General features: G+C 40.3%; 1 protein-coding gene across 6 annotated transcripts in view; it reads right to left on the bottom strand.

The window, feature by feature from the left end:
- The window catches only part of Il15 (interleukin 15), a 72,317-nt gene that overhangs the window by 52,130 nt on the left and 1,124 nt on the right, over nucleotides 1-19,063 (bottom strand). Inside the window, exon 1 of one of the 6 annotated variants that reach the window (XM_037206133.1) lies at nucleotides 15,348-15,438. The exons of the other annotated variants lie outside the window; for them this stretch is intronic. The gene's annotated coding sequence lies outside the window, so the exon portion shown is untranslated. Of the gene's footprint in view, nucleotides 1-15,347; nucleotides 15,439-19,063 lie in introns of those variants that run through there. 6 annotated transcript variants of the gene reach the window in all.

Genomic DNA, 19,063 nt, shown 5'->3' with positions numbered 1-19,063 from the left:
GAAGCAGTTAGAACCAGAGGAGGCTAGAAACCAGAAAGCCTGGTATATAGACTGTACCTTACTGATACTTATTGTACTCTTTCCCTTACTGATCTACAGGTCTGGCTTGAATTGGGGCAACATGGGTGTAAGACATCAGAATCAGACTAGTAGAGTGAGAGTAAGAGAAAATAATAAAAATAAATGATAGAAATATATATAGAAAACAAAGCCCCGTGTATATCCACAGAAAGGAACTAGAAAACACTGTGTACATTTTAAAGTTTAAAATCTCAGTTTGAATGCATTTATGCATTCAAGTGTTAAGTGTGAGAAAATAATAACAAGACATTTAAAAGAATTAGACAGGAGAGGTTTAGATATTCTGGTTAATAATTTATCAAAAAACTGTAAAATATATTCTTATTTTGTATAATAAACGTACTTAGGCTAGGGGATGCTTGGTAAGGGAAACCATGTGCCTGTCACTTAGCACTCTGAAAATGTTAACACTTTCATTCAAAGGAGATTAGAAATATATTTAACTGAACACTATCATTCTTAATACAGTAATCAAGTTAAGATGCTTTGGGGTTTGTTGTATTTGTTGTTGTTGTTGTTAGAAAAACTCGAGACATGGTGAATGACTATTACCTTCTCTTAATATCTTTTCTGTGTCTGGCTTTCCAGTTCCTAATCTAGTGAGTCACATCTTGAAAGTATACAGAGCTGTGCTGTGGTAAACAGTAGCCACACACCCATGTGACCATCTGGGAGTAAATGAAGTGAAATAGCATGAAACCAGAAACCCACTTCCTCACTGGAGCCCACTGCATCTTAACTCAAGTGCTAAAAAGCTGCATGTGCTAAATAGCTCCATGTTGGACACTGCAGGGTCAGTGGCTTACATCATCACAGATGGTCCAGGCTGAGGGCAGAACTTGCCTGCAGACAGATGCAAGTTTGAAACCTCACTTAGCCACCAGCTAGCAATATCACTGGATGAGTTAATTCAAAATATTTTCATCCATGGAATTGGGAAAGTGCCAATACCTACCTCACAGGATGGTTATGCAATTCTGGTTATGTGTGCAAGCTCCATAAAGCAAGCCTTGGCACACAGAGAACACTCAAAACCATTATTATGTTTATATTATACTTTTATTTCTATAATTGTTTCTTGTAATATTAATGGTGATTGGTTGACTCTGAAGGAAACTGAATCAGATCTAAGAATAGGAACAAGTAGATACGTCCCTTAGAAGACAATGTTCTACTGAGTTGACATATCTCTAGATAGGATTTTAAAAGTTCTCAAAAAGACTCTCAGATGTCATCAGGAGATGGCCAAAACCTCACAGAAGAACACAAAGGGCAGAGATGGGGAGGTTTTCAAAGGTGGAGAGAGAGTTTAAAGTTAAGTTTCAGATAACACAAGGACCTTAGTGATGGAAAAACAAGACTAGAGAAGAATGACAGGGGAGTCGTGCCATGTTGGCAGAAAGAAGCCCTGTAGTCCTAGCTCCTCAAGAATATCCATTTTCTTTCCACCCCACAGAAAAAGCCATATCGGGTTTGTTTGTATATTACAGCACCAAAATAGTCTGGTTAGCCTTGACTTTACTAGTGGTCAGTTCTAAGCATCTCCATTCCTTTACATATTATCTTTATATGATAAAATTGTTATACATGTATGCTACTTTAAATTGTAGAAATAGATACAGAAGGCTGTTTCCTGAATTTGGGGGATTTGCTGTTAAAGATAAACTACTCCCCTCCAGTTCACAGAAATGTAATAAACACAAAAGGTTCCCAGGTATGCATTTAAAATACAGGCTCTGTTTTTGATTCCTTCTGGTATTTACAAAAAAAGATCATATAAGATTTATCCTTCATTATATAAATCAGCAAATCATCACTAAACAATTTTCCAGTGCTGCCACTAGAGATAATTGTTTAACTGTTGAAGTGTACGCTGTGATTTATAGCAGCCACGCTGATACCAATCCCAGTGCGATCACTCAGCACTGCCGCAGAAGACACCTCATCTGTTTGTCTCAGGAAATATCGCATGACAACTGTAATGACGAGGACTTGCTATTACCTGCTGATAATATCCCGTCAAAAGAAACGACAGCTTAATGACACAGCACAGGTCCTTCTGGCAAACAACCAGACTCCACCATTTCTACTGCCTCCTCCTGCAGAGGCATGGCAGCAGGATCGCCACGGTTCTCAGAAAGAACGCCATCAAATCAAGCAATCTGGGACAAAGTCATTCTTTCATTAAACACTGATGTACTTTTGACCACAAAACCCCTTGATGCCTATCTAGTCTATAGACAGTCTCACCAGGACTGACTGCCCTTCTTCTGTGCTTTAATTATTCCTGTTTCTGAGACCTCAGACTCCACTCATTCTGAATATTGGCCTTTTGTGCATTGTAGAGAGTGGTTTACATTGTATGTCTGAATCAATAGAGCAGTCACAGATTCCTGGAGTGGTCCCGGGCATCTTACGTCGAAGGCACTGCTTGCTGGGCCCCTTCTCGACAAGGAACGTCTAAAGTAAGCCATCAGCTTGCTGAACTGTTGAGAGCCAGGCTGTTTCTATTAACAAAGTTTATTTGCTAGTTGGCATAGTAAACTGCTGAGCTCCTGTGTGACAAATGTGGCTGCTGGTTCTCCTCTCCCTGACCTGGACAGCAGAGTCCATACTGTCAACTGTTACTGCTTTGTCCTCTACAAGGGTGGTGTGCAATTATCTGGCGGAGAGCCTGTAGAGCACTGGCCCCATGACAAGGACTTAATTTATAATTATATCTTCTCTCCATTGGCCTCATTAACTACTCTTGTTCAAGTAGTTATCCGTGGACCAACTATCACTCCAGTAAAGTAGCATGCATTAGGCCATTACTAAGAATGGGCATTTTTACCTTCATCTTTTTGATGTTTTCTCTGCTTTCTATCACTTCTCTCATCGTCTTCTGATCCAGTGTAAAGAACATGCTGTTTCTAGCCATCAGCAAATACTGCCTCATTCCTCATGGAATTGCGTTTCTTACACCCTAAGATCCGGCCCCTTCCAGCATTGGTCACAGGATGCTATAGGTGGCTACAATTTTGTTTTTTAAGATGTCAGGTCTCTTTCGAAGGTTATGCTTTGGGTTTTGCTTTGACTCGTTGAGGGAGGAACTGAAGGATCTAGCACATACACGTGGATAACTTGCTTCTGGCATCAGGACCATCTCTACATAAGGAAGGCTACAATCCTGAGCAACTGAACTACTGAAAAGCAGATTCTTTAACACACACAGGTTGGGGGCAAAGGCAACTGAAAAGGCTTTTTTATAACTTAGGACTTAAAGTATTCTGAAAGTTGAGGGGAGTGAGTGGAAGGAGAGGAGGGAAGGGGAACTGTGGTTGGTATGTAAAATGGAAAAAAAAAAACTTTTACATTAAAAAAATCCTAAAAGGCTCACACGATCCAGGTGTGGTTCCTTGTGCAAATGATGTTTGGAGGTGGAGTTTAGGGGAAGAATTTAGATCTTGGAGGCGCTGGCTAATAATTATTATTGTTGTTCAATAATAATAATTGGATTATTCTATTGATATCAGTATTTGAATAGGTTGTGTGGAGGTGGTAGCGCTTGGAAGCTGGTCCTATGTGGGGGCAGTGGGTGACTGAGGGAATGCCTTGGAAAGACCGTTGGGTCTCTTCTACTCCGTCATGCCCTCTGCCTCCTAGCTGCCAGGGTGTGAACAGCTCTGCTCTCCCAGTCACTTCTGTCATACACTGCTTCACCACAGGCTGAGAAACACTGCAGCCATCCAACCGTGGACTTTAACCTAAACTGTGAGCCAAAGTAAATCCTTCCTTTTGCTTCTCCTCCACTATTTGTCATAGCAACAACAGCAATAAAAACTATAGCAGGGTCATGCAAAGACAGAACATACAAAATGTAACAGCACAGACCACATCTTTCTAGGTGAGTAATATTCAGCATATCCCTAGCATTTGATGGTGTGACAAGTATTCATTTCTAGGACACAGAATCTCTCTGTCTTTGGATGTGTTGTGTGAACAATGGTGGAGGGTTTACAAACTTCTAGTATATTCTCATGCATGCTACCGCATTTCCATTAAATTGCTAAAACAATAATAGTTGGTATCACACTGAAGCTGAAGAATTCTTGATGAAATCTGGATATTCTCTAACTTTAACAAACTTCCCTACCTTATGAAGTAGATGGGAAGCCAAGAAACATGAATGCAAATTTTGGTTCTGTCTTTGAATGGCTTCATGACATAGGACAACTTATCTTCGAAATAAGGAAATTATATTGGAGGTGAGTCAATGTCTAAGGACCACCTATGGGGTCACAGTTGACTATCACAGCATATACTGAATCCAGGTATGTTTTCCCTTTCTTCAGAATGTCAGATTTAACAGCCCAGGAATTTGGTCTTATCACCTTAATTTTCCTGAGGAGAAAATACACAGATTTTAAACGCACAGTCTAGATTTATACAGTGAGGTAAAGTTTGGATTTAACAATGTGTTTTGGGACACACACACATACACACACCCACACCCACACACATACACACACACACACACACACACACACACACACACACACACGCACACACACACACATATCATCCTTCACTAGTTTACTTGCTACCAAGAATATATGAGCATATGCCAGTTTGCCCACATTAACTTCAAATCCAAGATGGATGCACCTTGTCCTAATTATCCAGAATTACAATGATTGGGTTTGCAACTCCATGTGGATTGGCTACATATAAAAGGGCAGTTATTCACAGATTTTGAGTTTTTTGTTTTACATTTTTGAATTAACTGTCCTATATCATCACTGCCATGAACCAAATGCTACTCCAATGCTGTTACTATAATCTACTACATGCAAATAGCTCCCTTGATGATCAGAACCAGGCACTGGTCCAAAGTGATCCTTCTCCTCCCTCACTATAGCTCAGTTATCACCCTTGCTCCCTGACACTTTTACTAAAGTTATTACACTCTCCTTTTTGCAGCATTTAGCACACCATCGTACTCTGTCTCAAAGTGCCATTACCGGGGTCTTCAGCACTCCTTTCAAGGCTGAACTGATGTTCTACACCTCATCATGTCCCAGGAATAGTCTTTCATATTTCTGTATTAAATTCAATATTTACTATGTTTTTCTATACATACAGTTCTGAAGGACCACATTCATGCCGACTCCTCTTAGAGTTTGACATTAGCTTTCTTTGCACTACTGAGAATACACTGCAATGTTTTCTTATTCTAAGTCATCTATTCAGCCCTCAAAGATGCCACAATTTATTGTGGAGGATGTGTTCCAGCTGTGGGAAGTTGTATGATTTCTTTTACTAATATATTATGCTGGCTAATGATAATCTACTATTGAAAAATGTCCTATTTTTACACTTCTCTGGTAAACTTGCTGAACTCCCTAATAAAATTTAGTAGCCTGTTATTTTACATGAGTTTCATCTCTAAATTATGAAATTTTATATTTTCTTCATTACATTTTTATATTTGTTACTAATTGTTACCAGTGGAGACTGCTAGCAAATAATAGTCTTCATATTAAGAATAGAATCTAGGTGGTGGCGCACGCCTTTAATCCCAGCACTCGGGAGGCAGAGGCAGGCGGATCTCTGTGAGTTCGAGGCCAGCCTGGGCTACCAAGTGAGTTCCAGGAAAGGCGCAAAGCTACACAGAGAAACCCTGTCTCGAAAAACCAAAAAAAAAAAAAGAATAGAATCTAAAGTGAGACCCAGGTTCAAGCCCCATTTCTACCACTTTCTCACTGAGAGCAATCAGCAAGTCATTTAGGTCATGCCATTTCAGTGTCTGAATATGAAATTAGCCTTCATAAGTTGGAAGAATTGATTAAGTTTAGTCTTTGGCACTATGAAGAAGAAAGAAATATGTATAAATATTTAACAATGAAAGATTCACAACACTGTCTTGGAGGTTTATGGAAATAGTCCCACAGGGAGCCTAAAGACCACTGGATTAGGTTTGTGTCAGGAGGAAGAACCAGACATATGCCAAGGAGAAGGAGATGTTGGATGAAATAGTGCATGCCCAACGAAGGCAGCATGTCCTGACTCCTGGCTGTCAAAGAAAACAATGCATACAAATCCATGCATTGTACACATGGGATACTCTACTCCAAATATACAACTATTAACTTTTCCATTAGATAATATATCTCTGGAGGGTTTCATCATCACTTCTGTCTCTCAGATAGCCTGACAGAGAACCGTGCACAAAGAAAGTGTTCAATACACAGGCACTATTGTCAGCAGACTTTCTGCCCTGCTGTTAGTCTTCCAGAATTAAAATCCTTGGCTTAGAAGAGCTATTTGGTAAATCACAGTAGCTGGGGTTAAGAAAGGCCAAGGTTAATAAGATAAGTATATTCATGCCAAGTCAAACAAGACATCAGCAAAACTATGTCACAAGTTTCTTCACAGGCAACCACTAGGACATTGCTTTACAAGAGTAGCATCTAAAGCTATGAAATACAGATTTGTAAATCTAATCATTGGACTGACATTTAGAAGTGACATAATAATACTAAGACTGCATGTTTGATCTTTTGTACTCTTGGAAGAAGAGGCACTAGATAAATTATATGCTAACACTATATCTATATTTTTAAACTTCTCTCATCCTCTTATGCTAAATTGTTTCTAAAATACTCAGCAACTAGAATTAAGAAAACAAAAGGACTCCTGTTTGAGTGAAATCAGAGATTAGAGTGTGACATATTTCAATTTTCTTTCATTTATGAACGTGTTTTCTTTGAAGTAGAAAAAGTATCCACTCTAAAATAAAAAAAGCATGAAATATTAAACAGCCCTGGGTTGGTTCTATTATGTTTCTTTGATTCTAAAACATTCACATTTCTAATAATGAATCCAAGTATTCTATATGCATCCTGGGTCAAATGAGGCTCCCAGGAAATCTCAGTTCATTTCTTAACCCTGAAAATAAGGAGTAGACCGGGAAGAATTCTCAACAGTCATGTGATCTGATTAGGGTAATTCATACTGGGTCAAACCTAACAGAACACGCTTTCTCAGACACTTAGCTCTCTTATCACTCAGCAAGAAGGAATGGCTTAGAGGCAACAAAACGACATTGGTAAAGCCCCACTATCTTGTAGGCAAGGTGGCAGGTACACAAGGATTCAATGTTTCTGTAATGTCAGCCCTTCCAACCCCATATCACAGCTCTGCTCATCCTGTGTACCTGAGAGAAGGCACTACATGAATATGTTTCTATTTAATAAGTATTATCTGAAGCTTTTTTCCATGCATGCAGTTCTGAAGCATATAGTTCAACAAATAAATAATATGTATTAATAAATCAATTCTCCTTGAACTAGCTCTTTTTTTTCTTCCCAAATGTTTTATATTTATGATGTTTGTGTTTGTGTCTGTGTGTGTTTGTTTTGTTAGTTGGTTGGTTCGCTGACTGGTTGGTTGGTTGGTTGGTCATCTGGCTTTTGAAGACAAAGTATTACCAATGTAGCCCAGGCTGGTCTTGAACTCAGCATCTTTCTTCCTCTACCTACCAAGTGCTGAAATTGCTTGCTAAGTTCACAAAGGTAGAGTGTAAACAAATTTCCAGGAGCAAGACAGGAAATTGGGTTGAAGTTTGAATTGCATGGAAAACTTCATAGAGAAAGTGATTCTTTAAAGACAGACATGTAAGAATGGGCACAGGTAGATAGAAAGGGTTTCAGAAGATGGCACACAGAGCAAGTTTGACAGGCAAGCAAGGATGTGTGAGGTTTAACCTTCTTTCTTGAAGACCTGGGAACTGACCACGGCTTTCCTGAAGACTGTCACTGAGCTCTGCTTCTTCCAATGTGACCACTTCTGTGACAGTTCATTGTGTATGTGACCTGCATCTTCAATGCATCTCTCTGCCTCCTGGAGAAAGGTCTCACAACTGGCCACAACTGATAATTTTTTACTTGCTAATTTCCAAGCTATGCTGTAGGTCATCTGCTCTCCATGTCAGTACTCCCAATGACTAATGTTTTCAACTACATGGCCTACTTTTATCACAGTCTTGAGACTCCAAAATCAGTTTCTCCTTTTCTTATTTTAGGCATAATATCTATCCCTAGTACCTTTAATTTTTCTATCTCTTAGGACTGATATCTTAACCCTCCCAAATCTTCTCTCATTGCTCTCACTGACTCAAAACTTGCCAAGTGCTTAGAATACAGCCTGTACATTCTAGCCACTCAACATTCCTGGTGACTGAAGAAAATAATTTGATGGATAAAGTCAATGATTAGATTCTCTTTGAACATAACTCTTCCTTCTTTTCCCCAGTAGTATTATGGTTGTTTGCTTATCTGGTTGATTGGTTGCTTATGTTTGGCAACAAAGTCTCACAATGCATCTCAGACTGGCCTTGAACTCAACATCTTCCTGTCTCTGCCTATTGAGGACTGGTGCTGTGGGATGGTCTGTATGTCAAATTGCTCTGATTGGTCAATAAATAAAACACTGATTGGCCAGTGGCTAGGCAGGAAGTATAGGCAGGACTAACAGAGAGGAGAAAAGAAAGAACAGGAAGGCAGAAGGAGTCACTGCCAGCTGCCGCCATGACAAGCAGCATGTGAAGATGCCGGTAAGTCACAAGCCATGTGGCAAGGTATAGATTTATGGAAATGGATTAATTTAAGCTATAAGAACAGTTAACAAGAAGCCTGCCATGGCCATACAGTTTGTAAGCAATATAAGTCTCTGTGTTTACTTGGTTGGGTCTGAGCAGCTGTGGGACTGGCGGGTGACACAGATTTGTCCTGACTGTGGGCAAGGCAGGAAAACTCTAACTACAGAATAGAATTGCCAGGTATGAACAATCATGCCTAGTCTCCCCTATTTTAAACAGGTTTGTGTTCCTTGGTAGCAATACATCATTCATTCATTCATTCACATGTTCATTCAAGTTTCTACTAGAAACTACCATATGCTAAAACCAACAAATGACAACTATGTCAATGAAGAAAATGCTCACAAGTCATTAAATAAACCTTATATACAAGTCCAGAGTTCCTTTTTATGAACATAAATAAAGTTCTGAAAACCGAATATTTCTCTGTACTTGATCAGTTAGTCAAACATGAACAGATATGCATCTCTTTTTAAATTGCTTTTGAATTGGTATCTGACTTGGTATAAGTTTTATTGTTGCCACTTGTACCATAAAATATGATCTAACTTTTAAAAACCTAGAAACTAACTCTGTGTTAACAAATCCAATAGAGTTTCTGAAGTATTGCAAATGAAGTTGTGTTAGATAGCAATAGAGGTGTAGAGGAGTGAGGCAGGGACTGCTGTCGAGCATGTAATTAGAAGACTGTCAACCATAGAACGCTGCTATGGAAATGGGGTCCTTGGTGGGTACTTGAGTCAAGACCCAAAGGAGGTAAAAGAGAGTGGACATATCTCAGATAAGAGAATTCCGGGCAAAAAGTAATAACAAGTTCAAAAGTTCTTATGCAAGAACATAGCATTATGGCTGATAAGTATAAAAGGATATCTGTTAGTCAATCAGTGAAGCAAGAAATAGAAGAATAGATGAGATACTAAGGATACCAGTCATTGTAATTGAATTTAGTTTTTACTTGGAGTTAGAGGAGAAAGCAGAGGAAGGTAGCATGACTCAGTAGTTTCTTTATAATACCACCCTGTGTGGAGTGTAATTTCCAGAAATAGCTACCATAAAGCAATAGCTTCCAGCCTATAGGCATGTCAGTCTACTCATCAAGAAATGATGTCTATGCCCTCTAATCCTGAGTAGAGGATGGCCTTATAAGTTCTCCTTCCCAGAAGAATGGCACAAGTGTGGCAGTGAGAACTGAATCCCCAGTCCTTACATGTTGGCTGCTTATCCTTCTGTCTCACAGGAGCTGAATGTTATGTAAAGTGGATATGAGCTCCCACGCCTTACCAAGAAGCTATCTGCAATTGATACCAACTTACAAAGGGAAAAATTAGTTTTCTCCAATGTGTATGATTACCACACTTAACAGTAGGTCACATGCCCAGCAATAGATGGCCAACACAAAGCGAACTCAGGGAGATTTTTCTAGGCTTTTTGCTTCATATTGCTTTGTTTGGGCATTTTTTGGTCTTAGTGGTCTTTTGCTTGTATATTATGGTTTCCAATGTTGTGCTTTTATGAGTCTTGTGTGTGAGTCTGTGTGTGTGTGTGTGTGTGTGTGTGTGTGTTTCTTGTGTTTTTACTTTTAAAAAAACCTCTGACTTGTGGTGTTTTTGCTTGTTTGTTTGTTTGCCTGTCTATTTGCTTTGTATGGAAAGAAAGAAGGAGAGTAGAGTTGGGTGGGGAGGGAGGTGGGGGGACCTGGGAAGACAAAGGGGGGGGGGACAGGATAAGAATACACAGTACAAAAAATTACTTTCAGCTAAAAACAACAACAAAACCAAGTCTGACACCCAGAAATCCTCAAATCCTCGTGCTGTCAGGAAGTTCACTCAGCAAGAGGAAAAGCCTTGTGAAGGACAACTAAGCCAGTCAAGCAGCAGGACCAGCAACAGATACAATGTTCCATACAGACAGCCCTGTGTCCACCAGTGCCTTGAGCCATAATGGACACTGGTATTGAAGGAGAGGAGAAGACCACTACCATTGTTCTTTGTCCAAGTCTTTAGACCCCCAAAATCAATTTCTTTAAAGTTTATGGCACTAAGTTTAGGGTGGCAATTTAGATAAGCAATTAATGATACTGAAATTAATAGATCAGGCAGTAGAGAGCTGAGAAAAGGCAAAGACACTATCAGTAAAGACTAGTGAGGTGGTGATGTTCTGTTCCTGGAATCTAAAGAAAGGACAATTCATGCCACATTACATTGCAGAACATTATTGGTAGCACTGTGGCCTGCAATAATATTGAAGGAACAAAATGGACTTATGAAAGTGACAATTGGCTGAATTTAGCTGCTAAGACCAAATATAGGAGCAGAAAAATATGGGAGCTTCAAGGTGGCTGTGATGGGCCATCCTTGTAATCACATCCCTGGAGAGGCAGAACAGCTGCATCACAAATCAAGGCCAATCTAGAGACATAGCAAGTTCCAAGGCAGCATGGATTACGTGACAATCTTTCTCAAAAACAAAGTACATGCCTAGCTAGAAACAAAACTGATTTTTCTCCTTGCTTGTCTAGACATCAACAAATTCTCAAAGAAACACATGGTCTAGGAGCAAAGATCGTATCTGAGGTCCATTAGCACTGTGTACTCTCATGTTAAAGATCAATCACTTGGGTAGCTGAACCTCTTGTTAAGACCTGAGAAAGTTTTAAGGTCACATCTTGCAGATCTTACCGGTCAGTCTAAAGAGCTCTAAAACACTTTATAGGCTCTTTCTATAGTATTCTGATTCAGAGACAAAGTAAAGAGGGGCCAGTCTTGAGAGCACTGTACTAGTATTTTTTCTTAACAGAATGGACCTCAACAAAACTCAAAGGAAGGCCCAAATTTTTAAAGATATTTAAACTTAAAAGCAAAACCAGAATACCAGCAAATACATAAAAGAGTGCACAGGCGGTCTAACTCTGAAAGCAAGAAGCACACAATTTAATTGAAAATGTCAGCTATTTCTTAGGGAAAAAAGAGTAAGGTCCAAGGAGCCAAATATCCAAAGAATGAAGATAAAAGGCCAAGAGAACTGTTCTCTGGTATTTAGCACTCTATTTGGTGGCTTGAACCTGGGCAAACAAGGCCTAAATATGAGGTGAACTAAAGTCTTGTGCAATGGCCAATTTTATTCAGAGCATCGGACAGTTTATACACTGAGGGTTAAGAAGAGTCACCTGAATAAAGCATGCTTTTCCATAGAGGTATATGAATAAGAAGAGCTGAGGCAAACTCACTCCTATCAGCTAAACCTTGGAGGGATATGGAAGTACATTCCAAGAAAAATTCTGTGTTCTGAAGAAAATGAGATTATGAGTCTTATTATTTTGGAGTTTTCTCAAAATTACCCAGAATGCCCTTCACAGGACTCCATTCTTGGACTGTGACACTCTGGGAACAAATTTGAGCTTTTACTGGGCACATTTTCTGCTTTGAAGGTGGAGAGAAATAAGGGAATAGGCCTGGCTGGGTTAGAATTGCTATGGACTGATGGCTACCACAGCCATTCTTTGTCTCATTTTAAAATGGCACTATCTATTGTCATTGTCCTGATTATGTCATATGCGCTGGGGGCAGGAGAAAGTGGATATCTTTTTACATCAGAGATCTCAGAACTCAGGAAACAAACAGCATCAGAAAAAATATATATCCATCATTTAAAGATCTAATTTTAAAACTTGAAGCCTGAGCTATAGACAGTGATATAATAAGTCACAGGCAGGAGGAGGCTAAGAGCGTCAAAGTCCATCATTACTGTCGTTTAGATACTGAATGCTGTTCAAAGGCATGGCTAAGAAATCTGGTGGCAAAGTCAGTGTGGGCATGAGAAAAACAGAAATTAAAAATAACTCATACTGACTTACTCATTGGTTATTTACAGAACTTAAAGAATGAAATTATCACCAAAGAGCATAGGAAGGTAGATTACGAGTAAAGTTGAGAATTCAATATATTAAACATCTAATCAAGGATGATGGACAGACTTTGAATGTGAGTCTGGAGTTCATGTGGGAGATCATGACTAGAGGCATAAATTTATGAATCATCAGCTCATGAAAGCACTAAAATCCATGAGTCAGGGGTCAGGATGAGATCACCAGGAGACGAAGTCCAAGTAGAGACCAGGTTTAAGAACCTGGCTCTGAGACTTTCCTATATCTACTTGTTGAGAAATAAACAACTAGTTCAAGAGTGAAATAGTTGCTAGTGAGGTAATAGATGGGACAGGATAGGGAGACACACATGCAAAGAGAACCAAGAACTGGCCTGTGGAGTTAACTATACCTAGATTCAGTGAATCTTTAGCAAGAGAAGTACACTTTCAGAGAAGTGGGCATGTAGAGTGCAGCAGTTTCCTCCCAGATCCAAACTTTCCATCTTCCAGGGAAGCTCCTTAAGACAAAAAGTAAATAACTCAAAGTTGCTTCAGGAAGTCCGGGAAAACCACCAGATTCACTAGGCCCTTCCCTCCCAGAATAACCAATCAAGATGGTTGAGAGTTACTCTCAGAAAAGTCAAGACAGACGTGTTGCAAAACAGACTAGACCAGCTGCCTGATAGAAGCAGCAGCCCCATGTGGTGCCTGGGAACGCCTCAGACCAACTGAGTCACCTGCAAAGGGCACTCTCCAACCCTTTGAGCTGCCAGCAGGCTGTCACCCTTTGTCCAACTTTGTGAGCTGTCATCCATGTTAAGTGAGCTTTGGTGTCTCAGCTGTCTTTGAGTCATTTTTGCGCCTATAAGTGACCCCTCACCCATATTTCTGTAAGTAAAAAGTAGGACTTTGGTGGGATACATAGTTTGGTCAGTTATGTACCTCATATCTGGGATGAGTAAGGGTGTGTGTGTGTGTGTGTGCGCGTGCGTGTGCGTGTGTGTGTGTGTGTGTGTGTGTGTGTGTGTGTGTGTGTGTTTCATCCCCACAGGAAAAGTCTTCTCCCACAACAGTATAAAATTTTTCATATAGTGGGATTAAAAACCAGATATAGCAGAAAGAAATACAACAAAAAAAGTTTTAAAAAATTAGGCTAATTTTTCTTTATAGGAGAAATTAGGATGTAGGTGACAGGAAAGGTCCAGTAGGAAGAAAGAGGGCAGGGAAAGATGGCGAGAAAGGGTAACTAGAGTTATGTCCTTAAGTGAAAACGGGCAGAAGACTATACACTTGAATTTCCAGATGATTTCCTTAGTTCTAATTTGTCTTTTCCATCAATAATTCTATCCCAAAATATTTTCCTGAAATATTGATCTTATTACCTTAGTTGAACATTTCCCCCCTGTGACTTCTGTCTCCTACTTCCTTTACAGCCCTGTTCATTTGTCAGACTCCTGGGTGATGTGGTTGGCTTTTACTGAAGTTAATACAAATCGACCCTATGACCAGCTCCTGTCTAGGCATAAAGAATACACTGTCCCATCAGTGTGTGTGTGTGTGTGTGTGTGTGTGTGTGTGTGTGTGTGTGTGTGTATACAAGCCTGAGTATGCACGTGTATGTGGAAATCAGAGGTGAACATCAGACATTTTCCTCAATTACTTTCCACCTCGTTTTGTGAAACAGCATCTTACAGATTCACCTAGGCATGACTCATGATGGAATGACAAATCCGTAGACAAGAAGAGGCAGCATCCAGGAGCTGGGTCTGGAGGATATAGTGAGGAAGCATTGTGTATGCCAGCCATACAGACACTCAGTTCTTTCAATCCCTGGGGACCCTCCACAGGAGCCACACCAGGGTCTTTCATGCTCCCACTCTGGTGGCTTTTCCAGAAGCCCGGGGGAGGGTGACGATGAGGCTGAACTAGGTCAGAGCTCTCCTGAGCACCCAAGACCTGACAAAGGGGAGGAAGCGCAAGGTTCCAAAGGAACTGACAAGCCACACCCAGTGTGTGCAGAGGAGCTTCTGATGGATGAGCCTGAGTTCTGCTTTCCCTGTCCCATCTCATGATTACCCTTCCCCTCCCCCACCCAGTCTCACCATATACCTTGATCTTCCCTGGTGCCACAGACAGGCAAAATGTTCACATAGGAGATGCCTTTAATCAAAGAAATGACATTCCTGTCTTCTCTGATGCTTTTATACACATTTCCAATATCTCTTAGTTTTGTGCCTAGTTCTTACTTATTAAAAGTTCACAGGTTGTTTGAGTTATGCATTAAATATGAAAAATAACCCAAGAGTACTCTTGAATAATAAAATGTATTAATTATAATATTTCATTTTAATTTTATGTACTTACTTTGTTGTAGAGAGCTAAGAACAAAAGTTGAATACAGTAGGGTTGGAGAAAGGATAGTTCAGTTCTTAAGTGTTTGCTTTACAGGCCTGAGGACCAGAGTTTGATCACCAGAATACACGTTTCGAAAGAATGAGGCATGTTGACCTGAGATCGGCAATCCAACTGATGCCAGGAAAGCAGAAGCAGACACATCTCTACAGCTTAACAACCAACCAGCCCATCCCTACTAATAAGTTCCAGGCCCATGAGAAATGCTGTCTCAAGAGAAAATAAATGATGGATGCTTGAGGAATTATCCTCCTCCAACACACACACACACACACACACACACACACACACACACACACACACACTCCTATACCCAATATAAACACAAAACAAAACTGGAAAAACATACGTTTAACTATGAAGGTTTTCAGCGAAGGGAAAGTTCCTTGACCGCTCAGAGCTTGGTCATGAGTTCTCAAGCACTGCTTCGTTTTGTACATTTCAGGTGGGAAGTACAAGAGTAAACTGTCTATCAAGAACTATGACTCAGTGTTATTGGACACCAGGGACTTCTCCGTGCCTCTTTCTGTGTCACAACAATGACTACAGCTCCCCTCCCCCACCAACCCTGTGTTCATCACTTCTCCCGGCCCCACCCTTGATCGCTTTCAGTTTCTATTTCTTCATTTGGCAAAATAATCTCTGTCATCCTCCTAATGTGTTCTGCGACCTCTGCAGACATAGGAGAAATGAGCGTTTGGAGCAAACACACATATTTACAAACAGATCCGTAGATGCCCATCATACTGCCTCTCTAGGGGCCTCTCCCCTGCCGTGGGATAAAACACTTCCAACCAGTGCACACAAACACTCCAGGAGGACGTGTGCAGACGTTGACAACAGAAATGGCTCAAGGAACCTCACTTCCTGTTCTGACCCCAGCACTGGATCCCTTACTTTCAATTAACTTGCATTATCATTGTGTGTGTGTGCAAAATGGGGTGGGAGTGTGCCCTGGCACCTGTGTAAGGTCGGAGGACAACTTCATGGAGTGAATTCTCGTTCCATCTCTACATGGATTCCACGGTTTGAACTCAGGTCTCCAGGCTTGCTGTGTAGCCAGATCCTTTATTCAGCAAGCCACATTGCTGGCCCCAAATAACACTTAGGAAAGAGATAACATTGTTTAATATAAAGCAAAGTAATCACTCAAATGATGGCCAATGCCTGCCTCCTGGCATTATTTCTCACTGCACTGAACACAAAAATCATGACACCCACAAAAGCAACATTGATAGAATCAATCTTAACCTCTGTGTCTGGCTAGCTGGACCCTAAGAAGGCCAATGCCTCCCCAGCTGGACCCTACTCCACACTGACAATGCCTCCCTAGCTGGATCCTACTCCACATTGGCAATGCCTCCCCAGCTGGACCCTACTCCACGTGGAAGGGCATGGTAGTGCCACCTTTTACTCTTTTCTGTTTTGTACAGTAGGAATAAACGTGTAATGCATTAGAATTCAATGGGGCTGTGCCTATGACATGCCAACATAGTGCCCAAGGCACCAGAGCCTCCCTGTTAGTAACTTTCTCGTTCACATTTGGTTCCTTCTGAATACATTGTTAACAATTTTTACTTCAGTATCTCAATCAGGATTTCTAGGCTAACCTTGCTTTTCCATTCACTATAATCCAGATATAATTTAAAATAGCCCTTCTATCTGCTGACAGCTGCTAACATACACACACATATATTCAAACCTACATGATATATAAATATGTACACATATGCATGCATGTATAATTTTGATATTAGTTAGCTGAAACACAATATAAAATAATTATTAATTGCATTCTACTTCTCCCAAAACCCACTAATTTTCTCTCAACACCACTACAGAACTTTTCCTCCTACCAATGCAAAAGTAGCCTGAACCACAGCAATATTGAGCTGCAGCCATCTCCTGCTCTTGCTGGAACCACTGAATAGAGGTATGAACGAGCTGCTGTTGGGGCAGAGAGAAGAAGGACCATGGCTCCTTGCCAACCTACCACCTTAGTCCTCTAAAGAAGCCATCTCACCAAGCAGCTATCACATCTTCACTCAGGATGTGATAGGAGAATCTTCTTTTCCCATCTCTCTTTGAGTGCTAGCTCCCTACTTGGACGGATGGATTGACAAGTAGAGGGATTCAAATAAAGAAACCAATCCAGATTTGCCCGTTATGAGTCATTAAATATTAAAAACCTGATACACATTAAGCAGATATTTTCATTCAGGGACCATAAATTTCCCTAAGAGATCAAATACATAAAGATATTATGTGATAATTAATCTTTCAATGTATAATTAATAATATTAGCTACAAAAGTTAATTTGAAACCAAAACTCTAGCATCACAACATTGGCCCAAACTAAGTAGTAATGGTCACTGTCAAACTGTGGGAAATAGTTTAATAGGAATAATTAATTATTTTATCAGCTTTGCAATCACAGGTCTGTCTGGGTTGGAAGAGGTCAACCCTCCCAAGCCCTGTTTCCTTGCATAAGTTATTGAGTTAGTTGACACACTAATTACCATATGCACTATTACTCATATTTACTGGGTGCTACATATGTCCATTATGACACTTTCTAAATATGTGTATGCTTAGAACACTATTTGGAGCTTAGAATTTAAGTTGTTGGCTGTTACCTGTGTTACTACCCAAAACTCAGGCTGTAGGCTGAAGACAGTATTTCCTGTGTTGTCATTAGTCAGCGTTCAGAAGAACAGTTACACAAAAAACAAAAGCAGAGAAATTTAGGAGAAACCAGCCAGATGTCTAAAATCTAAAACGTTTTAAATGGCTTGGATCAGACACCCATTTCTAGAGCTGATTAGTGTCACAAACAGGAAAATCCACAAATCTGCAGCATTCTTTTTTCAGCTTTCCTGAAATTGCTGAGGGGCAGCACACCTTAGCTGGAGTGCTTCCCAAGGTCAAAATTCTCCAGTCTCCAAATTCTGTTTCAACAACCTTAAGCTATTGTTTTCTCATCTACAAAATTAGTTTATAAAAATATGTGTCAATGACAAATTTTCTATCATGCAATATAACCAAGGACATTTCCTATAATTGAAACCAGAAAGCACCATAGTATTTTTCCTTTAATCCACCAGCAATCTACAGGAAAATTCCAAGCAGAACTAGCTTCCCATCACGCTGTAAAGCTGCCATCAGCAATACCATCCAAAGCCATGAAAAGCCTGTCATGGACCTGAGCTAAGGAAAACCTACCCACTGTCAGGTTGCAAAACAGAGCACAAGGCAAAAGGACCCATGGAAGTCCGACTCCAAACTCCCAGAAATTAAAAGAGAGAAGCATAAGATCAGGACGTGCAGACACACTTATAATATGCCTGAAGCACTTCCTGATGTTTCGACGTTAAGTAAAACTCTTGGTTTTATTTTTTCCCTCTAAAAGTCTCAAAAGACGCTTTGTCCCTCTTCCTTTATTTCTATTGACGGTCCTCCCGGAGTAGCCTCCTCTCTCCTGATACCCACTAAGCTTTCTGTAGGAAATCCTCTAAATTATTCAGCGTTGATAAGGATCTAACTTGCAGCCTCTGCACAGAAAGATAGCCAATCCTACTCATCTGATTATTTACCAAATCATACTGGAGGACCTAGCCAGTTTGATAACCTCCTCTACAACAGAAAAAGGTGAGGGTGAATGATAGCCACTGGCAGAGACCTGACACCAATAAGAGTATCAGAAATCAATTTAAAATCGCCAGTGGAAAATAGATGCAGGCAGTCACTTCGTTTCCATTTCCACTCCGACGACTCTGGTAGAGTCTGGAACCTGCATTGTTTACAGTGTTTACATGTTTACATGTCCTTGGGAGTTAGCATAGCCTTAAATGCAGGGGTTATAGAAATTCTTTTGAGCTTCGCATCCCTGCAGCGTTGCAGTCTCAAAACCACTTGAAAAGTTAGCCGGTTTTTCATCTAACGCCCCCATGAGTACAGATTTGATTTTAGGACAATTCGCTGCCCTGTGATCTGGCATTACAGACTGACAACTGCGATGATAAGCTTTAGGTGATTCGAGCTAAGCTGTCGCTAATACAGACCCA

This window comes from Peromyscus leucopus, chromosome 5 (genome assembly GCF_004664715.2).
Source record: "Peromyscus leucopus breed LL Stock chromosome 5, UCI_PerLeu_2.1, whole genome shotgun sequence".
NCBI classification, from domain to species: Eukaryota; Metazoa; Chordata; class Mammalia; order Rodentia; family Cricetidae; genus Peromyscus; species Peromyscus leucopus.
The sequence above is the reverse complement of the archived record's forward strand: the minus strand, read 5'-3'. Positions and strand labels throughout refer to the sequence as shown.